At 36.4% G+C, this 27,870-nt stretch overlaps 1 long non-coding RNA gene across 1 annotated transcript in view; it reads left to right on the plus strand.

The window, feature by feature from the left end:
• LOC148216064 (uncharacterized) overlaps positions 1–27,870 on the plus strand; it is a 150,440-nt gene that overhangs the window by 34,375 nt on the left and 88,195 nt on the right. The window lies entirely within an intron of this gene.

Here is a 27,870-nt window from a genome sequence, read left to right on the forward strand (position 1 = left end):
TGATGGAAGGAAGGAAGGAAGGAAGGAAGGAAGGAAGGAAGGAAGGAAGGAAGGAAGGAAGGAAGGAAGGAAGGAAGGAAGGAAGGAAGGAAGGAAGGAAGGAAGGACAAAACTAATGTAAAAGCAATTTTGTAATCAGACATGAAAACTTAATGCATGTGCTCTGGGTTTTATTCAAACTATGCACACTTGGCTGTTTCTTAAAAAATCTGTAAATGACAAATAGTCTTCTTTTCTGTGTATTTTAATGAGGTGGACATCAAAAGTTACTTGAATACACAGTTCAAATTGTTCTCATTTGAGAAGAGGGAGAAACTTTATTTTGATTCAAGCATTCATGCTGATGCACAGATTGTACTAAAGGCTTGTAATGTTTAAAATGAATGGAACATATGATAATCGTATTTAGAGATGCCAGTTTGTGAAAATAATAGCCATGGATGGAATAAAACAGAAGATTACAATACAAAATGAATTCTATTTGATTGCATCTGAAAAGGCTGATAAATAAATTACAATTCAAATTCAATCCTGTTCTCATATAATATCCATGAATGTTTTCCAATTAACTCTCAAAGCAATAATCAAGAAGTCTCTATCCTTATTCATTTTCCTTTGGTTTAAAATTATGGAGAGAGAAAATGTGTGTGTGAATATTTATGCATGTACACACACACACACGTGCACGCACACACACATACACACACGTATACAGTAAAATCTTTCAGACTTAAATGAAACTGTTCTTTCATAACATTTCTTTGGGATTTCTGCCTGAAATTTTCTTCAAAACTTGCTTTTAGGGACATATTTTCTCTGCCTCATGTTATTCACGTAAGCAGGGTAAGCAGAATGCACATTCATTCCACTTCAAAAATCACCTATTTCTTCCCAGCCTATTGTCACTATCCCTACTTAATAAGAAGCCAGTGGCACTAGAAAAAGAAACTCAAAAGACTCTGAGGATATAGAGAAGCAAACAGATAGATGGACTGATCTAGACCTAGACCTAGACACAGACATAAAATGTGCCATCAAATTGGTGTCAACTCTTTGTCACCATATAAATGGACATTCTCCACAGCAGTTTATCCCTAACCTGGTCCTTCATGTCTCCCAACAATGCACCCATTGCCACTGTAACTGAGTCCATCCACCTTGCTGCTAGTTGTCCTCTTTCCTTCCATCTTTTCCAGCCTTGGAGCCTTCTCTAGAGACCTAGGACTTTGCATAATATGCCCGAGGTATGAGAATTTGAGCCTCATGTGAATTATTTGTCCAATAATTCATATGTTTGTTTTCTTGGCTATTCAAGGTATTCTCAGGAGTTTTTTTTTTTCCAACAATAAAATTCAAAAGAATCAATACTCCTTCTATCTTGCTTTTTCAAAGTCCAACTTTCACTTTCATGGAGGATAACAGGGAATACCATTGCTTAATCAGATTATCCTGATCTTTGCAGGTATAAACACATGACATCTGAATATCTTTTTCAAGCCTTTATGGCTACTGTACCAAATGCCAGTCTGCTTGTTTCTTTACTGTTGGTTATTGATCCTAAAAGGCATAAGCTATCTATCACTTCAATATTTTCATTGTCAAGGCTAAGGCTGTTGGTTAAACCTATTGTTAGTTTGGTCTTTAATTTTAGTCCGATTTGTTCACTGTGCTCCTTGTCTTTTATTACTAGAGCTTGCAGATCCTTTACATTTTTGGCTATCTGGATAATGTCATCAACATAGTGCAGGTTATTGATGTTTCTTTCTCCAGTTTTAAAACCACACTCATCTTCAGTCCAGTTTCCTATATCTATATTCAGCATAAAAACTGAATACATAATGAGAGAATATACAGCCTTGTCTCACTCTTTTGCTAACCTGGAGCCACATCATTTTTCCATGTTCTGTAGACTGTAACTTCCTGACCTGTGTATAGGTTTTGCATTAGGACAACGCAGTGTTCTAGGATATCCACTTTTTTAGCATATTCCTGTACATATGACTTTGTAATGACCAGTGTGCTGATCTAATTTCATTTTCTAGTATTAGAAGTTCTTGCAAATAGGGAGGGTATCTTGGATGTTGATATCTGAACTGTATAGTATTTCAGTATATTCCTTTCATCTTTGCTTGATCTTCTTCATCCACAGTAATAGTATACGAATTTGAGGTTGGAATGTTGCAAGATCTTTTGGAAAACTTCTCTTGCTTTTCCATGTCTATTTCTATCTTCAATGTCTTTACAGATATTGTTGTAATACTGCTTTTTATCTCCTCTAATCGTTATCTGATTTTTATTATTTTTTTTAAGTTCCTTCCTGAGATGTTTGTCTCTCTTGGGTTTGACTTCTCTTCTCTTCTTGGTGATTGTCATGGTTTGTCCTGCACCCAGTTTGCTTTCTTCTGTTTCTCCATCTTTGGCAGTCTCTTGTCATATTTATCCTTAATGATTTCTTTAATTTCATTCCACAGTTTCTCTGGTTCTTAGAGGAAGTTTAGTACTTCAAAGTGATTCCTGATGTTCTCCTTGAAAATGGTGGGTATGTGCTTAAGATCATATTCTGGAAGCTAGTTGGTTTCTTCTTCTTTAGCTTAACCTGGAATTTGAGCAGTTCATGATCTGTCCATAGCCAGCACCTGGCCATGTCTGTGATGATGTAACTGAGCTCCTCTACCTCTTTTCAGTAATAATATTCTCAATTTGATTTCTATGTACTCCATCTGGTGATGTCCATGTATACAGGCATTGTTTTGGTTGTTTGAAGCAGTATTAGCTATGAAGAAATCATTTGAGTGGCAGAAATTTATAAGTCATTTTCCTGCTTCATCTCACTTATTTCATTTCATTTCATTTCAGCCATACATTCCAAGTACATTTTCCTCTTTAATGTTTCCAATTTTGGCATCCCAGTCTCCAATCACCAGCAGCACATATTGTTTGTGTGTTCTGTTGAGTTCAAATTGAACTTGTTCATAAAACTCACCAACCTCCCCTTCTTCTGCATCAGTAATTGAAACATAAACTTGGATGATTGTCATCTTAAAGACTAATTGATATTATTTAATTTGCATTGTGACCAACTGCTGTTCTTGTTATGCCCTTTCCTAACTGTAAAAACAATGCCATTCCTTTGTTTTGTATGTCCTGAGTAGTAACAGCATGATCTTCTGACTGAAAGTGTCCAATCCTAGACCATTTCTGCTGATGCTCAAGATGTTAATCTGCAGTTGTTTCATTTCATCTTTCACTGTACTGAGCTTTCCTATGTTCATGCTTCTTACATTTCATGTTTCCACTTTGCAGCTCTGGATTTTCTTTTCCTGTATGGCAGCGTCAGCAACTAGATGTCCCAAAAGCTTTAATCTAGCCACATCATAAACACCAGTAATGTTCTGAAAGAACCTCAACTCTTCCTCAGTAGCATGTTGAGTGCCTTTCCACCTGAGTGGCCAATCATCTGGCACTATATCATTAATAATTTTATATTTCCTATCCATATGGTTTTTTGGTAAAAATATATAAATAGTGGTTTACTATTGTCTTCTCCGGTGCAGTATGAATTAATACCTTTGCCATTGTCACTGAAATGATCATGCACCTCAGCATTTTCCTACATCACTGCTGCCTATATAGGTGCCTACTTCCTTTAACTGTGCAGCTGGGATGACCTTTATGATTTGGATGACCCTGCTGGGAATGTATACTCTCGACGTACACTCCTGGCATTGTTTGCTCATCCTTCGCTGAACACATACATATCCCACAGCAGAACCTGGGGGAGAGAAAGAGAGATTTCATATGTCTGTAGGATTCCACATTGTCTTCATTTTCAGTGCCTTTGAAAACTGATTCAAAAGCTGATCAATATAGTGTGATGAGTGGCATAGTACAGTGGTACCTTGGGTCACGAATGCTTCTGTTCATGACCAATTCGAGTCACGAACAGCTCCATTCACAAAATTTTGCCTCCGTTCACGAACGCTGGATCGGGTGACAAACAGGATTTTCCCTCCCATGACACATGGTCGTGGCTTCCTGTAGGGAGGGGGACTCTCCCTCCAAGCAATAACCACCTCCCCACCTGCCTTCCTGTCCTTCACTCCAGAAGTCGTGTTGAGCAAGGTTAGCGTTCTCTCTCTTCGTACTGTATTTTGTTTCATATTTTTGTGTTTTTTTTAAAAAAAATACATATGGTTCAGAACGGATTAACCGTATTTACATTGAACCTTATGGGAAAATTTGATTTGGGTCGCGACCAGAGTCACAGAACGAATTAAGTTCGTGAACCGAGGTACAACTGTATATGAAAAAATGTGCATGTAAATAACTCCAGTAGTTGCCCAGCCTTTCTTAAGTCTGAATCTGTTTACAACACATTACTTTTCTGTTTCCTCTACATAAGTGTTATGGCCATCTATGTACCTACAGTGGGTACTATTTGCACCTGGCAATTTTTGATCTATCTGATTAGAAATGTCTGGGGAGTTCTGCCTTTCTGGATTCTAGAATGAGCTGAATTCCAAATTTAAAAATGAATGAGCAGACAGAAAATCAGTTATCTGCTGAATTTCACACTTCTTCAATATTTGGATGCTTATAAACCATATCAGGGTTTTTAAAAAATTGTATTTAGAGAGGCAATATAATGAAAACATGTAAACTTCTGTGAAATTTCATGGGATTTTCTAAATGTAGAAATGGGGCAGAGTAGAATTGTAAATAAACACATGCTAAACTAACAGATTAGCAAATACATGCAAATAGATTGAGTTGTCTATTTCTAACCTATGCTAGTTGCTTATAGGTTTACTGCTACCTATAGATAAATTCAACATTTATCCCTTAGTACTATAGCTGAAGGATGAAATTGCCTCTATCATACCTTATTTGAAGAACCAAATTGAAAATAACATCCTTCATAAATGTTCAGCTCTTGTTTTGAAACTAATTAGTTTACACTTTTAACTGATGAAAGGTTTCTTCTAGTTTTCATGCTGAATTTAAGTGAACAGTTTAAAAGCACATCTAAAGTTTTTGATCTACAGCAATGCTTACCCCCAGCTGTTCATATAGAACTCTTGCACAGGTGGGCATCAAGTTCTGGAATTTAAAGAGATTCCATAGTTCATTGTACATATTCAAGGTAAAATTTATCACTTCTACTTAATTGTGTAGCTTTTATATATAGTCATTATTCCTTGTATATTTTTAAAATGCATATCTATCAGCATCAGAATGTTTTACTGCAGATTCATTCCATTCCATTTACATTGAAAAAATATGAATTAAAAAATAACTGGATGAAAATAATTTCTAGAAAGTGCATTTCTCCCATCTACAAAAATACTTTTTTTTTATTTTGCATGCACCTTAATATATGCAATTTGAGAAGCATTTTTCACATTTTATGCATTTTTAAAATATTTTCCCCTGTGTATAATTGCTTTAAAATGGAGAACTACATTTCAAAATTCTCAGAATGTAAACACTGAAGCATATATTTATTTCTCTGATATGGATATTGAATCTGGATATAGTTGATTGGAACTTCCATATGTATAAGGAATCATATAGAATTCTAATCCATCTTTTCAATGATGGTAAGACCAAGATACACAGCCTGAGGTCTCTAAAGGTTGCTACCATTTAATGTGACAGAAGAAGAAAATGATTAAATGCATGACTAAAGAGTAAACATGTTAAACATATTTCATTAGAATTATATGTATATGCAATAAAAGCAAATTTAGATTTTGTTCTGGTCTCATCCATTTCTTTTTGGATCATGTGCATGACATGACACTCAAGTACAGTATTTGTAACTTGCTCTGAATTTGAGGCAGCTATCCAAAATATTTATTTTATGTATTTAATAAATATTTATTTTATAAGGTGAAATAAACAATTCTGTATATGTTTATACAGAATTGTATACTGTACACTGATATAGAATAAAATGATGGAGAGGTCATTCAAAGAAAATGACTGACCAGGTGAGTCACTCCCCTGGACAACTGGCTCAACCCTATGCATCTGTAGCACACGGTTGTAATGGTCCAGCAAGTCAAAGTGGAGTCACTTTCAGATTCCTCCCAACTGCTTCAAAGGAAGCTGAGCAATTATCACAACTCTCCCTTTCCTTTTCCTTTTCTTTCTCCTCCTTCCTCAACTGGAATGATGATGATGATGATGATGATGACGATGATGATGATGATGATGATGATATGCAAAAAAAAAAAAAAATTCAGAGTATCCTTATTGGAATCAGTGCAACCATGATTGGACAGGAGGGTTATTTATTTATTTGTTATTTATGTTTCAAATTTAGATACCACCCATCTCACAAGGAAGTGACTTTGGGCTTACACACATTTCATCCCTCTCTGACCATTTTCCACTTCATACTTCACTCCTGTGTGGCCACAGGGTGTAAAGTAAAAATGAAAAGGGCTACTTAGAAAAGTTGTAATTTTTTTCTGTATAATTTCATCTGTGTTTTAGAAGCAAATAGTAGTATAACTCTCCTTTTGCTTTACTTTCCATGTTGTCATTGCAGAGTTGACTGAATTAGCTTGTATTAGCCCCAAACGGTCTAAGGGTTTAACTCTGGTCTTGGCTTAGTTAAATGTCTTAAGTAAATGGGGCCAAGGTGATACATTGGTTTTGAAGCAAACATTTCAAATCTTGAAATATGATTGTAGCTTATCAAAATACTCTTCTTAGCAACAACGGATGGCTCTTTTTTTGCTGCAAAATCTTTGTTAGAAGGCTCACTGATCATATTTTGGTGTATTGCTTTAATGAAGGAAAACATACAGTATTGAAGTGATAAAACTCATGACAACCCAAATCCATTTTTTTAGAAGAATTGTTTCAAAGCCACTATACTGTGGAAGTTTGCGAATGAGCCACATGTGGCCAGAAAAAAACATGTCTCTTAGGTGGGGGACTTACAAAAATAATTGTTGTAAAGAATTATTATAAAAATGGCTTCTTTTTGATATTTTTAAGCCTTGTTGGGCAAAGGGGTGTAAAATGGACAAGTTGAATAAAAATGCAGAGGTCAGGAATTGGTCCTTTTAATAAAGAACTGCTATGCAGTCTCCTGTCACTTTAATAATGGATTTAATAGGTAGAATTAGCATTACCCAAACCAAGATGATCTTGCGGCACAGAAGCAACCACCAAGGGATTGTTTACAAGGTATAGAGAGTTTTTGTTCTCAGTTTCTGTAGCCAGAATTTGTATATAGTTGGAAATGTTTTGCCTTGTGGGAAATTAAAAACCTGCAGGTACAGAATTGCTTATTTAAAAACAAACAAACAAACAAATACCAAATCCTTGTTCACTCAATTAAAGGGTCAGCTTTGGGAAACTCAAACAGATTTTCTATCCTGTACTCAGAACCAAGGGACAAGAAAAAAGAGTTGCATTTATGTAATAGGTAATTCTAATTAACCAGTAAATGTAAAGGCACTTGTTCCATTTAAGCATGAGTTGATACCAAGGAAAACCATGCTTGTTTCAGGAACAGACTCAGGAGTGCAAACTTTTAGGGGGCTGGGGAAGAGCTTGTACTATCTAGAAGCATGACTTTTCTCTTATTAATGGCATGATTAAATAAAACCCCACCTGGAGTGGAAGGAGGCAGGCCATTACAGAAAGATTCTGGTACTAAGAGTTCATTTTAGATTTGGAATGGGAGCTCATTTTATACTTACTTCTAAACTTTGTGGGAAACAGTAGGAGGCCTTAGGACATTATTGTCTTTTTTTTTCTTTTTTCTTTTCCTAGCAAAACACTTTACATTAATAACGTATGTGTTAATTTAACTTCTACTTACACCAACACTTTTTGCCTTGAGCATGCTTATGAATATAAATATCTTAATAAACTCAGATGGTGAGATGGTACAGCGTCATCACTGTAGGGCTGATATTGAATTCAGACAATCCCAAATGTAGACTATGGTGATTGAAATACATTGAAGTCCAGAGTGTTTTCTCAAGGAATGGTTCATTGATCAGTATTGAAATACATACTCTGCATGTAGAAAGGCTCAAATCCAGTCCCTGGCCTATCTAAGTCAATGGTCAGATGATCCAGAACAGTCAATTTCCAAGACTGAAGAGCCACCATAAACAGAGTAAATAATGCTATTGGAAGGACTACTTGTTAGTATAATGAAGCTTCATATGCTTTCAGTAATCTCTAAGCAATCATTGAGATAAGACATTGGGCTTCACACAAATTGCATTTCTTCTTCCAGTTAGTTCTATGTAGATTTGAAATGGCCCATATAATAATAATAATAATAATAATCATCATCATCATCATCATCATCATCATCATCATCATCTTATTATTCTGATTGCAGTCTGTGAAGGTAAGGACATTTCCATGACTGAAGTAGGTCAATGTGTTGGCAACTATGCTCCTAATCACTTTTGAGTGTTCTTTTTCACAGTAGGTAACTGCACCTAACCAGTCTTGTCTGATAGCTGTAACAACCAGGATTTGACCCAATTAGTACTTAGAATGGGAGATCACCTGGCCTTTCCAGGCTGTTGGCTAAATTGAGTAGAAGAATAAAAAAGGTAACAGCAAACTTCTTCTATAATGCTACCCAGGCATCTCATGGATACAGTTACCAGGAGTTGAACTCTACATAAGTTCATTTAGGCAGAATGGGGAGAACTTCTTATTTAGTGAGGCTTCATGGCTAAATAACAAACTCTATGATGTTGGCTTAAATTTAATTCAGAGTGAAGGTAAGTACATGAAACAAAGTTTTCTATGTTCATTGTATAACAGATTCTTCTAGAACTAAAGAAGGAGTGAACAAGGAATATAATAACTCCTTTTTAGGTCTATATGCAAGCACATAGAAATGAATAATGATTAAAACATTGATACTAAGAATATTTATTTAGAGATAAAATGTTTGAACTTCTGAATAAATACACCAAATTCTTTTTATGGGTCTCATTTCACTATTGTATGTTCTTAGTAATGAGTAACTTTTTGTGACCCATAAATGAAGGGCCTCTGCATCTATGGCAATCATAGACTATACAATCAATTAAACAGGGGAATATCTAGCAAAAGTCCACAAAAATGAATTAACTAAAAAGCAGAATGTAGTTTGAATAACAGAAGATTTGAACTGAAGAGTGAAGAATGTGAAAAATAATTACAGGTGGCAATGCAAAGGGAAATACCGAAAGTTTACATTTAAGATGCCTCTTTTTATTATTTCCAGAAGTGCCATGATCCAAGGATATACTCAGTGACCAGTCAGGTTCAAATTTTCCACTTGAACCATTCACCCTCATACACTAGCTTTCATAAATATCACAAAAATCTTGTCTTTTTCTTGCCAGAGCTGGCAATGGAAATTCATTTGTTCTTCTGGGAATAAACCTTTAGACATTTGCTTTTATTATTCTTCAAAATTCTTTTAGAATGGAATTTAAGCAACTGTTCAAACATAATTCTGGTATGTCTTTGAAGCCATTCTGGTCAGTGAGCTAAATGTTGAAAAATAGTTCCATGCTAAGATCTATATCAATGGTTTACTACAAGCTAAAGTAAATAGAACCTCCTTGATATGGCTAATATCATTTCAAGCAGGATAACAGAGAGAAAGCCACTGCAGATGGCCTTGCCTGATATATGAATTGTATACTAGAGAGTCCTGCTTCATATTTTGTCTTTTTCATAAATTCATCTGGTTTTCTTAAGCAATCTATTATATCTCAGCCCCTTTCCTTCCCATTGGCAATGTGGAGATAATACTATATTTACCTAAAACAAAAACAATTTTCTTTCAAAAAGAAAATAGGAAATAACAATAAACACAAATAGCTTGTGCAGTACCCAACTTCCCCATGTTGTCAACCAAAGGTTATCAATTTTAGCTGAAACCAATGCTGAAATTGTGGGTGCAGAACATGAAGTAGATTGATTGAAGCCATAGCTGTGTATGGATTTGATCCTAGATCTCTCTAGTCCAAGCCCAACATCTTAGCAACTACACAACATTGTTTTTCACCAATGAACTTTTCCAGCTTTGTTGGGGCTGCAATCTCAGAATTCCTAGTAAGCCTTCACCCATATTATAGAAGATGGATACATTTTCTGAAGCATAATGCTATATGAGAGTTCTAATAATCTAGGCATATAGTAACTTGTTATGGAAATATGGCATTGTATATATCCAGGAATTAAGATTAAAATTCTTATTTGTAGTTCCCACTTTTGATGTGGCAAATTTGTGATAAAGTTCAGAATGGGTGAGACAGAAAAATCTATTTGCTTCAGATTTTAATAGAAAGTGTTCACATTCACCCTACCTGAACTAATACACAAACTGGAAGGCAGTTATAATTCTTTCACACTTCTATGAAGGTTGTGATGCAGATAAAAATGCATCCAGATGTAAATACCTTAGGAAAATTATGTATAAAATGATGTATAAAATACATCAGAAAAAATTCAATGAAAAGGCTTAGTTTTGTGGAAGTCAGTTGCAAAATTCTGTAAACTTGAGAAAACTATAGGCAAAAATGGGTATGTTCATATGTATTTTCATGAGGGTGTTTTATGAGGAAAACACCTGCATTCTAATGCGACAAGTGAGAAGCGTTGTGCTAAAAATGAGAAAGGTATGTAGACAACAGATATGTCTATCCTCAATTGAAGCAAATTAAACTGTAGCACTATAATCCTCTTGAATTTCTGAATAATTATGATGTAGTTCATTATCCCTTTGTTTCTTAGAATCATTTAATTTCTCCAAAAGGCAACAGGCAGCATTTTTATTAGGACTGATAATCCATCTTTTGCATGAAAAATCATTAAAAAAAAAGTCATAAAATATTTGGTAGCATGATGCAGGACTCCATAAAGATTGGGCTGAAATGAAATGACTTGGGCTTCAGCCCATAAGCCATTACATGATGAGTACCTCTGGAATAATCTAATAGACTTAATTTGATTTTTAGTAAAGTTTACCTCAAAGAATATGACTCATGCATTTTAAGCTAGATGCTAGAATTTTTCCACAGACACACACACACACACATGGAAGAGGAGCCCAAAGAACAGGAGAAGAGAAGGAGGTAATAAAAGAAGATTGAGAAAATTGCAGGTAGTAGAATTATATTCTTGAATGGGTTCAGATCTCCTTAGAAACTAAGTCTCAGGTTACCACTGTCAGTAATGTACATTTCTGGAACATGTCATAATACCAAAGTCTCCTATTGTCTCCTATTGTCTATGTCTGACAATTGATGATGATGGATAATTTTAGATGCCACAGTCTCTACTTTAGAAAACTGCCTGGGCTTAGCTGCCAACTTGATGCATTTTACAGTAACTTCTTTCACCTTGTGTAAGCTGAGATCTTGATGCCAGAAAGTAATCGTTAGAAGACAGATGCCTCCCTCTCTTACTCCTGCTTATTAAAGGGAATTCTTCTGAGATTTGTTATCCCATCGCCAGATGTGAATTAGTAACTTAAGGAGACATAATATTTTTAGCTCTTGTCTAGAAGTTAAAAAGCAGGCTTTGCCTGAAATATATTTTTTATATTGCAATGGATTGGCCCATGCAAGAAGAAAGCATGTACTGAACATTTAGAAAGGTATATTTGGAGATAAAGTAATTGTAAAATATGCAATCTAACAGATTTCCATAGTGAATTTTTAGATGGATTAAAACTTAAAATTTAGCAGCTATCTCATGGAAATGAGAAAGAATGGATATTTGAGCCAAAATTTATAGAAAAGGCATGGAATGGAATTTGGTTACAAGATTTACTCATATGTAGTTTAGAAAAAGCTGTGAATTCTTCCTTAGAGATTACAATTGTTAGCTGAAATACCAAGAATTTTAGTGACAGCAAAATTCCTTTAGCAATAGAGTTTTTCTTCTGAGTAAAGTTATGCTTGAACTGTTAGTAATTTGCTCCCTGCCTGATCCAATTCCCACCCTATCACTAAGGCTCAAGGAATCATATTTAATAGAAAATTAGCAGTGCATCTGCCATTGGGAATTAATTTACAAAAAAGTACGACCTAGCTTTTATCCCTGGAATTTACGATTAAGTCCCCACTTCTCCATCTGAGTGATCTGAACATGGGTGGAAGCCAAAGGTTTGATGAAACACTCATTCAAATATTTTGATTCACCAATGGGGCGTAAGGAGACTCTTGTCTTCTCAAGTAGCCCACTGGCTATAATTAATAACTAAGAGCATACTAACATACTTATTACTGTCAAACAACATAAGGGGGAAAAAACCCACTGATCTCAGAAATCTATAGTACAAGTCTTAACAGCTTCACAATGTATTGCAAAGACAACTGCACAGAATGTTGTAACATTCCTAGAAGTTATCACGGGTATATTTGTGAGAAGGGGAATCAAAGAACGTGTGTTACTTAAATTTTTATGATGATTAGATTTAAGTAGCATAATTAAATCCTCAGACCAAGTAACTGAAAAGGACAGCGTAAAAGGATACAGCCAACAGATTCATTTTTGCCCACAAGGCATGACCAAAAACGTTTGTTTCTGCAAAGGAGTACCATTGAATCTGTGTTGTAATTGTGATGATGGCAACAGATCATGTCTATCCACCATACAGGCTCATCTGTGTTTTGGATATGAGATGTTGATAAGATAGGAAGCCATCAAAAAAGTATGCAGACAGTAAAACAAGAGCTTAAATTTTTATTCAGGTCTAAAGAAAAAGATCTGCTATTTCACTTCCACACAGGATCTCTCAAAACCAACAAAATATTGATATTGAATAGGAACAGCAGAGAATCTTTTTCAAATTTATTCCCTTTAACAATGGGCATAGAAACTTGTCACAGAGAATCAGAGTGATCACAGGTCTCTCAAAATATATTAAATGGAACTAGTATTTTAGTCAGCAAAGCCAAATTTTTGCCTTGATAGAAATCAGGCAGGTTGTTAGCATGAGTAGAAGATTAGAAACACAGTTGGGTATCCTTAGAAATTTGGATTAAACAGTTTCATAGAAGATTATAGCATACTAGGCACTCCCATCCTCCCATGGGAAAGTTTTGCTGATTGGAAAATAAACATATGATAAGAGGGGACTTTGAAGTTTGACTAGAGGGAACCAGAGAGAGCTAAAGATTACAAGTAAAGAAGAACAGACCTATTAATACAATGGAACAATATTATCAGACTATGGAAGAAATTAAGGCTGTCTGGGAACAATGTACTCAGAAATTACTTTCAAGATTGTCTGCCACTATAAAAATGTTTCTAATAGAGGCTACAGAAGAGGAACCGTTTTTACTGGACAAAACAGAGACTGAGGCTGGCTTGAATGTGGATCTGAAAATGGATTTTTAAAAAATGCCAGACTACAAGAGTGATATGGAAAAAAATGATGTGGATTTGAAAATGGATTTAAAAATGACAGATTATAAGAGTGATTTGGAAAAAGATGTCACAATGGATTTATAAATGAAACTGGCTAATGTTTTAATAACTAACAGAGATATACAAATAATAAATCAGAAGAGTGACTTTGATAGCCTCCTTATCTTGGATTTACAAAAGGGACATGTTAAACTACTGAAGCTGTTCCTGAAAGGAGACAAGGAGAAAATGATAAGAAATCAACTCGTGGGACATTACTTGACAGGATTAAAGACCAAGCTTTTTAAAACTAAATGGAAGGACTATAAAATGAATTTATGTGATCAGGGTTAAAATATATATGTTCTGGTTTCTGGTAGCCATTAGTGGAATTTATTCTTGACCAGGAATGAATGACAAGTCTTTGAAGATTTGTTTATAAATGGGGAGAAATTTCTTTTACTTTATTCCTCAGAAAGTAATAAGTTGGAATAAAAAATGGATTTATTTGATTAAGGTTAAAATATATATGTCATTATTTCTGGTGGCTCTTAATGGACTTTTGCCGAATAGGACTGAATGATGAGTTTTTATAATTCGTTTATGGATAAGAGATGAGATATGGGAAGAAGATATATATTTTTTAAATTATTGAAATACTAGAAAAGGAGTTAAGTTACTGAAGTTCTTTATACTTGTCTGGAGGGAGGGGGGAGACATTTTTTTTTATATTTCCCCTCCCCCTTCCCCCCCCCTTTTTTTCTTTTCCTTTATCTGTCTCTTTGCACTTTTTCTTTATTTCATATTTCAATATTTCCTTAATTTGTATTACTCTTTTATCTTTGTATTTGTAAACTTTAATAAAATTATTACAAATAAGGAGGGGGGGGAAGGAGAAGGAGAAGGAGAAGGAGTAGGAGAAGGAGAAGGAGAAGGAGGAGAAGGAGAAGGAGAAGGAGAAGGAGAAGGAGAAGGAGAAGGAGAAGGAGAAGGAGAAGGAGAAGGAGAAGGAGAAGGAGAAGGAGGAGAAGAAGGAGAAGGAGAAGAAGGAGAAGGAGAAGGAGAAGGAGAAGAAGGAGATGATGATTATAATAGCATACTGGCATGCCATAGATCAGGTAGCCCCCAAAAATGTGTACCATGTTGTGCTGGAACTTCCTTATAGCAAAAGGGAATTTGCAAGACTTTGAACCTTAGAAGACACAGATACATTTATCTTTCCAGAATGTAGAGGCATGAAGAGAAACCCCTCAAGAAATTTAAAGGATTTGACCTGACTAATACCATCTATTGTCCATGAATATTGATGTATAGCAGGACTTTTTGAGTACACGATACTTTTGTTTTATCATGATTAATGACAACCCTGTTTTCTCTGTTGAAAAGGGCAAGGGCCTTAAGATATCTTCCCAGACCTACTAACAGCATAGAGAAAATAACTACATCCATCTGGACAAAATAAAGCCAGAACCGATCTATTGGTTAATGAAGGAGGGAAGAAAAAAATCTGGTCTGACAGATACTATTGGATTTATAGAGTAATTTAAAAGAATAGAAGCTAAAATATAGCCCTGTTTTATCCCTTTTTTGAATTGGAATTGGGACAGGGGTGAGTAAGACATATCCTTGAGAACCATAAGGAACTGCAGGGTATTGTTCTTATAAAGTTTCATAATTAGAGCTAGTAGACACAGATCAGTGGAAGAGGAGTTCAGTTTCTCCCATAACTTATTTCTGGGATTTGAGTCAAAGTCATAGTTTTGAAGGCAGCATATAATTTTCCCCATGGAGAAGATGTATATTTCTCAGCTAAATTGTGAACAACTAAGTTGTGATAGTGAGTCATTCTGTCTCTCTAAAACCAGCTTGTTCTTCCACTAGGATGTTACCTCTGTCACCCAGTCTGCCAATTTAATATAGAGATATGTGGCATAAAACTTATTTGTAATGCTCAGTAGACTAATTGGATTTTTATTACCTTTTTAAAATAGCAGAACAGCTATGAAATTGTGCCAGCCATCTAAGATCTGAAGTGTGTGACTGTTTCGTGTGTGTGTGTGTGAGAGAGAGTGAGTGAGTGAGAGAGAGAGAGAGAGAGAGAGAGAATAATTCAACCAATATTTGGGTTTATCAATTAATATTGGTCAGCAATAGTTTTGTTGGAATCAAATAGCTACCAGCAGCTTTACCCTTTTAAAGACAAGAAATAACTTTATTAGACTCAGGCCGAGACATAGGGGAATGTCAGCCTTGCAAGATAGACTAGACAGGAAACATGGCTAAATGAGCTAATTCTACTTTATTGTAAGGTTACATTAACAGAATCTTGCAAGTCTGAAAGTACTTGTCTCCCTCCATCCCCTTTACAGCCCAATAAACTAGTGAGGGTCCCTTCTGAGCCACTTGCCTCACCCACATTCCTACTGCAAACTAAGTTGCCTATTATCCAACTATTCTCTTGGCTGTGTCTCTTTGCCCTATCTCCCAAGGTCATCCACATATACCATTACAGGAAGACATAGTGGTGTCTTCCAGGAAGTTATTTGATCCTGTCAAATAATTGGCATAATCACCAAATATTTAACCTATATCTCAGGGGGGGGGGGGAGCAGAGAGAGATGACATAAGACATCCTAGAAGGACCTTTAGGGAAAACCAGTAAAATAAAATGCCAAACTCCATACAAATTGTTTTCTTTCATAATTTGAGCAGACTTGGCTGGTGTGGGTCTTCCGGGCTGGTGTGGCCGTGTTCTTGAAGTTTTGTTTCCTAACGTTTCACCAGCATCTGTGACTGGCATCTTCAGAGTGCAGGAGCACAGACAGGAGCAGTTCTCTCTGTGCCCAGAGTGATGTGACCCTTTTGTGGGTATTTATAGAGATCTGGGTGGGGGAGGGGGGGATTGGGTGTGTGTGGGGGGGGTTGAGTTACTGAGTGGCTGCTTGTTTTGGTGTCAGCATCTGTGTGTATCTTCCTGGGGATTAGGCAGGGTTTTTTCTTCTATTGAATTATTAACGAGGGGCTGCTGGGGGTGATTAGCAAGTTCATTCAAGATCAAGAGAGATTTGAGCAGTGGGATGATGTTAATAGCATGGACTTTAACAGGCAGAAGTGTAAAGATTCACATCTGAGTAGGAAAAAATGTAAGGCATAAGTATAGGATGGGCAGACCTGATTTCATAATCATACATCTGAAAGGAATCTGTGTGTCCCTGTCAATCAAAAGTTAAACATGAACTGGCAGTGTGATACAGCAGCTAAAAAGGCAAATGCTATCAAGTCCTTCCCAAGACCTGGCATAGGCAGATGTTTATCATTATTGCTGGTCACACAGTCAGCCAGATGATTAGACTAGATTTGGCATTTTTATCTACCAATCAAGTACTTTCTAAGGACCTAGGATAGGCATATGTTGTTGTTTGATGATGTTAAAGGTATCGTCGCAGGATGTAAGCTGTTCCAAGTTAAGCTGCCTTTTGCAATTGACTGGTGGTGATTTTGTCAATGGTCTTCAAATGGTGCTCCAGATGTTTTGGGATTGCATCTAAGGCACCTATTAGTATTGGTACTATCTTTGCTTTCTTTTGCTACAGTCTTTCTACTTCTATTTGCAGGTCTTTATCTTTTGTGATTTTTCTCCAGTTCTTTCTTTTCTATTCTGCTGTCTCCGGGTATTACAATGTCCATTATCCAGACTTTTTTGTCTTTCCTATCAACAACTGTTAAATCTGGAGTGTTACTATTATTATTATTATTAGAGCTGGGTTGTGACACTGGGCCTTATGGCTGTTACTAAATTGTTGCTTTTAACCATGTATGTCTCCAAGAGTCACTTTTGAGAGATGGGTGGCCATATAAATTGCTTAAACAAATCAATAAAATAAATACATTTCAGCAAGTTCAGAAGAGTGCTACCAAGGATATGGAAACCAAGCTCTAGGAGAGATGGTTAAAAGATCTATGTAGCTTACAGAAAAGATTACTAAGGAGAACCATAACAATAGTCTTCAAATATCTAAAGCACTGTCACACAGAAAAAGGAATGGACTTATTTTTTATTGCCCCAGAGGGCAGGACCAGAACCTAAGAGTTAAAACTAAAAGAAAGGAGGTTCAGGCTAGACATGAGGAAGAACTTCCTCACAGTGGAACAGGCTGCCAAATGGAGTGGCAAGTACTCCATTGCTAGAGGTCTAGAGTATGGAGAGTCATTTGTGGGAAATACAGATATTATAATAAAATCATTCTGACTCTAATATCATTCTGACACTAAAAGATATGCACTGGGAATTAATTCATTTTCAAGCTGAGCTCAAAGTTTTGCTCTTAAGGTTTGAAAACAAGATGCGCAACAGAGGTTTTGGACAACTTTCAAGACTTGTGAGAATTGTAGAAAAATGTCTGGAGAGTACCCTGTATCCAATATTTTAAAGTTTTAAATAACAACTGACCTGAAGGACAGTCCCCAGACATTAGCATCTACAGAACATGGTCTTTAGTAGGCCAGCTTACTTAGATGACCTTACTTAGAGGACTCCAAATATCAATAGAAGAGAATATATGTAGCTCAGGGTTGAACTATGGAGTCCTTGGGGTTCTCTGAGCTTGGTTGTTTTCCTGCAAACATTTCGGGTAACGAAATGTTTGCAAGAAAACAACCAAGCTCAGAGAACCCCAAGGACTCCACAGTCCCAATATGGACCACTCCAAAATTGTGAAATACTCTTCCTTCCAAAATTGGGCTCTATTAAAACAGCATTTTGGAACAGAGGACTGGCACAGTTCTTTTAATTTTGTCTTTCAAAATGAGAAGCTTATTGCTATTTTAATATTATTTAAAGATTGTGATAGTGCTTTTGTGTTTTCTCCTTATTATGGAATTCTTCTTCTTTTTCCTCATACAATGCCTTGATATTTTTATGGCATTTAACTTCCAATAAACAACTATTAAAATAAATACAAATCCTGGGTATGGCAAATATTGCAATACAGTATATCCCTTGTTCCTGCCAGCTCCTTTCCTTCCTATACAACAGAATGATTCCAGAAGAGCTGCTGAATTCCTTTGGGGACAGGGGTGAGTGAGATCACTATGCAAACACAGGAAGCATATAGGAAATAGGAAATCAATTAAATTAATGAAAAGGACATATAGCTAAATCTAGTTTATACAACACCATTTTCTAAGCTTCTATATACCTTTCCATCCTTACAAATAGTTCTTGCTTCTTCCATAACCACATGCCATTTCATATTGTGGCTTTTGCCATTTAAACTACTCAACTCTCTCTTGTATTCTACATGAGATGTACAGGGTACCTTTCTGTTTCAGCCCATTCATCTTTCTTTTTTTTAATTTATTTTGATGACCTAGGACACTTATGGGTGGGACAACAATGTCACTGAATATGGGAGGGACAGGATTGAAGAGATTAGGATTTGAGAGGGATTTTAAGTGTATTAACCCTAATTAAATGCCTATATACTCTTTTTATGCTGATTCTTGGTGGTGTGCTGCTGAAATTTGTTAGCACAATTTCTAGACTACTGAAGGCTACAATCTTCCCAATCTCTCAACTAAGATCAAAGATTAAGATGTGAACAAATGCCCCTGTTTCTTCTTTGAGGTTCATCCTAGTCCTGCCCATTGTGTCAACATTTATTATTTTTACTATAAGATTGTGTCAACATGTTAGCATGAAGATCTAAGTCTAGAAAGTCTATGCATAGAGACTTCTTCACACACAGCCTCAAACAAGGACAAAGATCCAAACTAAGGGAAGGTTTTCTGTGTCTGTGTGTGTTTTTAGAGTTTTTGATTCCTGGCGACTGCCTGGACTAGTCCCTCCATTTTTCTTGACAAGATTTCAGAAGTGGTTTGCCACTGCCTCCTTCCTAGGGCTGAGAGAGAGGGACTAGCCCAAGGTCACCCAGCTGGCTTCATGCCTAAAGTGGGACTAGAACTCATGGTCTCTGGGTTTCTGGCCTGATGCCTTACATCAAAACACCAAATTGGCTCTCGGGCCTGTGCTTAGCATCGTTGATTTCTCCAGTAGTGGACTGCAACCACTCAGCCTCTTCCTATCCTACTTTCCTTGTGTACATACATACAGAAGATTAGAACCATCTGGCTAATGATCATTGAAACAAGGTACTCAGATGTGCCTTGATTCTTGATTTAATCTAGGAAGGGAATATTTCTGTTCTGATGACTAATTCTTTTTGTCAGTGTAGCTTAGTTTCTTATCTCTACCCTGAACATACACTTAAGATGAAAAGAATGGTATGGGACATGCCCGTGTGGGTGTATGCATAGATACGTGCAAGGCCACCCTAGAATTTATTGAGCTTTATTATCATTTTATTTATGTGAAAAAAGGCTGGTGTCTTTTTCTCCTGAATTTAGGGTTAATCATTTTAATCAGGAAATTTGGAGTTCTAATATTATGAAAGGAAAAAAGAAGTTTTGTGTATGACATACAGATTTAGGGACCTCCAGATAGGATGGAGCACACCACCCTTTTGTGTCTTTTCTTTTTACTTGAAACTACAAGGAAAACAAAATGAATGGAATGTCATAATAAATAATAGAGGGAATTCTCAGCCACTTGTACGATTCATTAGGCCATAAAAACATCATTTTTAAATGTATTGAGACCAGCACTTGACATTTCATTTTGTTGCACCAGAGGGTCATATGGCCTTGCAATGAATTTAGATCTGACTTGCTGTAAAGAAGAGCGGAGCTGGCTAGTTACAGTGGCCAACCAGTAGTGTTAAGAAAAGGAACGTGCTACCAGTTAATACTGGAAAAGCTTTTTTAAGGCCAGTCTCTTTTTTAACTGAATAAGGGCTGTTACTTTTTCAGGAGGTGCTCACAAAGGATGAAATCAAGCTCATACATTGAAAGCAATGGGCTTTCATCAGCTGGTCTGCCATGAGATTTTATAAGCGACTCCCTTTTGTGGTTCTGCTGCAAAGATTGGCTTCAGGGTTGCTGTTTTTTGCCCTCTCCCCATGTCTTCTGAATTTTTTCTTATGGCCAGTGACAGTCACAATCTGAACAGTTTGTCTTTGGGTGCACTATCAATTCAGTGAACACCAAGCCTGTACATTCTTTCTCTTTCTCTCTCTTCCTCTTCTGAAGTCCATGACATGGAATTATTAGCACAGCCTGGTGCTGCCATCTAGTGTCCATGTCCCAGGCCTGCAGCTGGCCTTTAAATTAATTTCTCTAGCCCTCCCTCTTTTTGCTGCCATATTCCCCTATCTTGAAGCAAGCTTGTTTGCTATTAATTAGTTTTGCAGGTGATGAGAGGTTTTTTTCCCCCCTGTTCTTTACATTATTACAGCAGTTTGTGTTAAACATTCAGGGCATCTTTATCAAGCCCACAAGGGAGAGGATTGGCAAAAGAATACAAATATCTGTACAACCTTATGTATGGTTGCACCTGAGAAGGAGAGAACCCCCCTGCCTCTCTCAGTAGAATAATAAAAAGAAGCAGAAAGCAGGTGTCAGAAGGACAGTGTGTGACAAGGACAGTGTGTGACAAGGAAAGATGTTCAAGAATCTGAGCCAAAACCCTGAGCCTCCAAGAATAATTCAGGATTCTGGCACACAAAATGTAGTAAGGGACTTACATAAAGTATTAATGAAAGGATATATTGTTGTTTTTGCTATTTTAAGGATAGTTCCAGCTATCATTCTGCATCAATCAAGGTAACATTGAAAATCCTCTCCATTTTTACATGCATTGCTGCATGGTATGATGGTTAGTAAATATTATGTCAGTAGTAATGGTTAAGGCACCTGGCTACAAACTGGGAGACCAGGAGTTCTAGTCCCACCTTAAGCACAAAGCCAACTGGGTGACAAAGTCCACAGAACCACTTCCAAAATGTTGCCAAGAAAACTGCACGGACTAGTCCAGGCAGTCCGGGGAGTCAACACTGACTCAAAGGCACACACTAAAGGAAAACCCTCTTTACTCCAGGGCAGCTTGATTTGATAAGAAAGTTTAAATAAAATTAGCACATCCTCTTACTTTGTATGTCATAAAAACTAGATGAGAGCAGTAGCATCAAACTGCAGAGAGGATCCATAAAACCGTTTTAAAAGACTGGGGTAAGTAGAAAGATCTCAACTTGATATTGGAAAGGCGTAATATCACCACTGGTTGAACTCTATTCAGGACACGCCTTCGTAAAGAGGGTTGCCCCCATATTCCTTAGGCAGGGTTCCACCAAAGAAAAGTTTCTGTTCTTTGCACAGACATAATTAGAGTACCAGAAGTCCTCAGCTCCATGAGAGCTCTGGATAAGCCCTGTTGATGTATATGCGCACCTACCTGTGACTCTCTGCAGGAGTAAAGCTTTTGTGCATATACCTGAACATACACAGGCTTCCATACAAGCAAGGACTTTGATACTGCAAGATTCTGGCTCCCCTGGAAATCAACAGTTGTACCCACAGGCTTTTTTTCTGTCAGTGTTCACTCTGCTATATCACACCCAAACCCACATCTCATGTAAATGTCCCACATGTCAATTGTTTTAGACATTCACATGCAGGATGTTTCAAATCAACTGGGCCAGAAATAGGCAACCATTGATAATGATGATGGTGATGATGTATTAGAAATGTTTATACTATGTGTTTGGAGTATCAAAAAGGCTGTTACCTACTGGTGGAAGAAGAAGAATAGTAATATGAATATAATATAAATATTAAGGGTGTAGTCCTTTATTTACACATTTATACAACAAATAATTTTGCTTTGTTTTGTTTTCTTGTTCTTCCCAATCAGTACTGAAGAAGGAATGACACAAACATGGTAGTGAATGAGTCTTGACATAACTTCAGAACAGCAAGTTGGTCTAGATAAAAATAATATTGGTTTTCTCTGTGTTGCCGTATTTTATTTTTAGGTTGGGTTTACTTTGGAATCTGAAAAGCCCTTTAAATCCTTACAACTGCCATTGCTCTTAATCTCCAGTTCTACCTCTGCTTAAAAATTTCTTGGACACAATAGCAAGTTTATGCTCAAAACATCAGTGACAAGGTGCACAACATTGTAAGAAAGAAAGAAAGAAAGAAAGAAAGAAAGAAAGAAAGAAAGAAAGAAAGAAAGAAAGAAAGAAAGAAAGAAAGAAAGAAAGAATTTGCTAAAAAAAAGTCCATTTGACTCAAATGGAAAATCCAATATAGTTTCAAAACTAAGCATCCATACAGTGTCCAAATCTATCTTGGGCACTGTTAATACAGAGAAAATGGAGGTACATATGAGTAAATGTGCTAGCAATAGCACAGTGACATGTGAATATCTATGTGTATCTCTGTAGCTATAACTATAGGTCTTAATACAGGTTCCCCCCCCAAAAAAAGAAATCCTGCAAGAAAAACATGAATCAATCATTTTAATGCTCCTAACAATACTAAAACTAATTCTGCAAAACATATGTAAGCTGTAATTTATTTTCAATCTAGCTGGCAAACATGATAGTCTTGAAATGTAATACTTACATTATAATAATACTACATAGATTTATCCTATGTAGATTAACTGTAAATGCAATACATGTAAAAGCCTCATTCTTTCCTCTACATTCTCTTCCAGCAGCAAGCACCATAGGTTAATTAGATGCTGATTGCTGGATCTTTTGTATCCATACAGAAAATATTATGTTAAATATCAGGACCTTGTCTTGTGTTTTTTCCAATTTGAGACTCTAAATTCAGTGTTTCGTTTTGTTCATTCATTTGTTTTTGTTTTGTTTTTTTATTTTTTGACAAAGTGAAAAGAATATTTATCACTGTACCAATTGTGTGTGTGTGTGTATGTGCATGTATATGTATGTATGTATGTAGGTAGGTGTGTGTGTGTGTGCACATGTATGTATGCGTATATATATAGATATATAGAGATAGAGATATATAAAGGCTGCAATGCTGTATACAACTATTTTCATACTCCAACTTTTGGGGGGCTATTGGCTACAGCAAAGTGGCACTCCAGAATATAGACAGAGCCAGGATAAAAACTAAATTTGACTTAATATACATTGCAATTAATTAAAAATAAATTAATTAAATATACATAACATGAATATTCCCCCTGTATTTAGTATTTTCCCCTTTGTATCATCTCTAGAGACAGCCAATTTGGTGTAGTGGTTAATGCGCCAGGCTAGAAACTGGGAGCATGAGTTCTAGTCCTGCCTTAGGCATGAAGCCAGCTTGATGACTTTGGGCCAGTCCCTCTCTCTCAGCCCCAGGAAGGAGAGGATGGCAAACCACTTCCAAAATCTTGCCAAGAAAATGCAGGGACTAGTCCAGGTGGTTGCCAGGAGTCAACACTGACTTGAAGGCGCATGCACACACACACACATCATAATTACAGTTACCTAGCAGCTTGGAAGGGACTTGTTAGGATTGCATCCCAGCCACATGTAACTCTGAGACTTACCTGGAAGTAAATCTTATTGAGCTCAACAGGAGTTAGATGTGCCTAATACACGTGCATAGAAGTGTTGTGTGAAATTAATAGTTGGAACTGTGGTATGGCAATAATCGGAATAGAATCAGTTTCTCTGCCAAAGGACACACGAGAACAAGTTATTGAAGTCTCATTTATCATAAGACAGGATGAATGAAGGTAATGAAGACTATAGTTTGTTCTTAAGTCTGCTATCATGTACACTGCAACCTTTCATGAAATATAAATGGGATTTCCAACTTTCTCCAGCCACATTTGGAATGTGGAGGACATATTATGGGCACTTTCACAAATTGGCTGCTTGAATGGGCAAGATTAATCTCAGAATATGCATTTACCAGAAGCCAAAGAGGTCACATTAATCCCTCACAGTCACTCTACACTACCCTATCTTGCTTTCTACCAACCCAGCTTTATTTTATTTTCTTCTCATTTCTTTTCTTGTTAGGTACTGGGCAGGTTGGCATGACTTGAAACAAAGCATTGGGCTGGAACTACCCACCATTTTATGTTCTAAGATTGCCTCTGGCATTTATATGGGACATAGTTGGAAATACAGTTTTTGCTAGTGGTTTGTTTGGCAACATACAAATTTCACTTCATGTTCTTAGTTTAAAACATATTTAAGAAAACAAAATCAGAAAGGCAAGGAGTCTGGTGGGAACTGCAGTAGGCACAAAACAATTTTCAGTTTTGTACTCAGGAAAAAAGAATTGCACCATATCCTTCAGAGAAGAAACAGACCAAACTTTTTTGTATCAAGCAAGGTAAAACATTAAATGAGAAACAATCCTTTGAACCAGTCCCCATTCCCTATTTTATAATTTTCAGTTGTTTTAGGATGGAATTACATGTTCCAACTACGATGTGTCTCCGAAACTAGGTTGGCCAAGTTCTCTTGGATGTGGTTAGCAATGGAGGGCATTTTCAGTGCAGAAGAGGTACGAGGGAAAGGCCTGTGCTGCCTCCTGCATCTGCCAGCTCCCCTCTGCAAAATTCTGCCCAATCTGACCTGGTTGACTTAGTCTTTTTTTCAGTTGAACAGCAACAACAACCCATCAGTTTAAAACAATATGGGGAACATTTGGTGGTATGAATTGAAGATGCCAGGGGATAATAATTAAGTACCTTCTTCAAAAAAAAAACTTGGGAAACTGACTCGCCTTACAGTGAGTCAGAAACTGGTCTAGCTATCTCAGTAATTCTGGCACTGATTAGTAATTCCTTGCCAGACCGTTAGACAGGAGTGTCTTCTTCTACATGCAAGATATGTTCTTTCTTGCTAAGTTTTCTGTTAACAACTCCTCTGCTGACTCTCCATCTTCTAAATGTCTTCTTCTTAAAACTCAATCTTTAAAAGCAAGATGTTTTTCTGTTTTGTTTGGCTTCTGGTTCAAGAACTTTGGGTGGCATTTATTGCTTGTTTGGTTTTTAACCTACAAAACTAACAAAGAAACAATTAATTTTGACATCATGCTGTATTTCTCAGATTCAGATGGATTCTATTTGTTTCCTGGGTTTATTTTAAATGAAACATGTTCTTGTATATGCAGGGTGTATCAAAAGTCAGGCCCCATGGACAATTTATAATCCAAATTACATTAAATGTTCAAATTGATTGTCAGTTTCTTCTAAATACTTCTTTACTTGTTTGATGCATGATCTTTAAATATTCTTAAGTAGAGTAACATTTCCTCTAAAAAAAATTAACTAATAAAATTAATAAAACATATTGTGCTTTCAATACATCCTGTATATTTAGAAGGAAATTTTCTAATAATAATAATAATAATAGTAGTAGTAGTAGTAGTAGTAGTAGTAGACTGGACTTAATAAAATGCAAATTAACAAAAATATGTTTAGACAGAAAACATGCAGGAGCCCTTTAGTGCACAAAATATTTTCAAATACCAAAGTTGTTTCTGAATAATTGAGTGAGAGATGTTAACCAATAACATCTAGGAAGAGACAACAAATGGAAGCTTATTTGTGTGATTCTATTTTTCAGTCATATGAATTTCATTTACTGTACATGGAAGCTCTAGGAATAGGTGATATTGATTTTCCTCCCACCCAGAATGGTTTGATGTTCAACTTTTTTCTTTCCCTGTTCTGGCTTGCTTTAATTTGAGTGTTGAGATTAGTAAAGTATTTTTGTACGTACCCTCTAAGCATTTATTATCGGCATTAGTGCAAACTATTAGAATGCCTACCACATATCTATTTTACAGTTTTATTTTCATTGTACTGATGGAGAGGTGGGAAGGAAGTATGCAATTCCTATGCCCAGCTTAGTGCGATTGGTTATCAAGAGTCTGAGTCAGTTTTCCCAGACAATACTTAGTTCTCTTGAAAATCAGCCCACACAGTTTAGGCCATCATAGAAACTCCTGAAATAGTTTAACTGATTTGTTTGTTTTTGATTTAATGCACTGTGTGTCCCCAACTTACAACAACCCTGTAAAGAAAGTTGAATGAAATATTATAACTAATTCAAAATCATCTAATGAGCTTTGTGGCTGAATGAGACTGGATGGCTTTCCCATTACAGTCCAACCAGCACAACTCCCCAACATCAGATAAGCTATTTCTGGACTCTCTATGATGATCCAATATGTGAGTTGTACATATGCCCAAGTTAAATGTGTCTCATGTCCATAATGCATATAATTTTTTGAACTATACTTCCATTCACCTCACACAAATATTTAGCATTCCCATTTGGTCATGCTTATGAAATATACACTGAGAAATATGGAATTGTCCCAGACACAGCCTTCTTACATCATTACATCCTCCATTTGAAAGAAGCTGAATCTGCAGAGATACAGGAAGGTCTCAACAGGCCCTATGTAGTCCACAGCTGTCTTCTGGAGAATGGTCAACAACAAAGTCTAGTCTGCCTTATGAATCTGTTATCTCCATGGAACAACTTGATTCCAAGCAATTAAGGGTTTAAAAGTCAATATCAAAAAGTCAAGAAAGAAAAGAAAAAAGCTACATGGGCCTCAGTGACAATTCTAATTAGACTACTCTCTGTAGTTCAATAGGGCTACTTGTAAATAAGTATTTTTGAAAATGTAGACCTAGGGCAAAATCTGCACAGGGAATTTACGCAGCCTTCTCTTACCATAGCATCTGCAAGCACCTTACACTCCTTAATACATTGATCCTTTCAACACCCAAGTGAGGAAGATAATTAGATATTATGTCTCTGATTTACAGGAAGAGAATATAGGGCTGGGTCTGAAATCAAATTGTCCTTTTATGGGAAATTTTCAGCATTATTTCTGTAGTGAAACGTAAAGAAAAGAATAATGGCTGCAGAATCCACATTACTGTAGCTCTCCATTAAGATGGTGTTTGCCAGGCACATTCCTCCTCCACAGGAATAATTAGGAACCATTTCCTAATCACCGTAGATGAGAAAATGTTGCATGGATCATTTCCAATGATATTTTTCCAAAAGATTTGCAAAGTAGCTGGGTAAAAAGATTGATAACACAAGTAGCGATTGAGGAGCCTAAGTCTTGCAGAATATATCTTTCAATTCTGGCTCAACCATAATACTCTCAAGGTGACCTGGGCCCCCTCATTGGCTGAATTCACACCTATGTCCTACTGAAAAATTCTACAGCACCTTTTCATGCCAGTGGACATTCCATTTGAGGAAATAAAAGTTGCTTTAGATATTTCAGAAGAAAAGAGAACGTTAGTGAATTTTTCGTGAGCAGAGTATAATGTTCCTTAATAGCCAAAAGGAGTGTCTAGTAAATGTTCTGTCTTCATTTTTCCATCATCTCTTTGGCAATCTACAGCCTCCTTGGCTCCTGATACCTCATTTAAATCCCAAGAGAAGGGCCATTTCCTTCCATTGGACATCACCATCTCTAGAAAAAAGGAAATCTCAAAAGTACTTCCAAAATACATTTTCACATGCCATAAAAATAAATTAGAATAACAGAAGCTTC

Source organism: Python bivittatus, unplaced genomic scaffold (genome assembly GCF_059951505.1).
Source record: "Python bivittatus isolate LINGU-HERP-01145 unplaced genomic scaffold, Pbiv_v1 ctg000340_np1212, whole genome shotgun sequence".
Taxonomy (NCBI): domain Eukaryota; kingdom Metazoa; phylum Chordata; class Lepidosauria; order Squamata; family Pythonidae; genus Python; species Python bivittatus.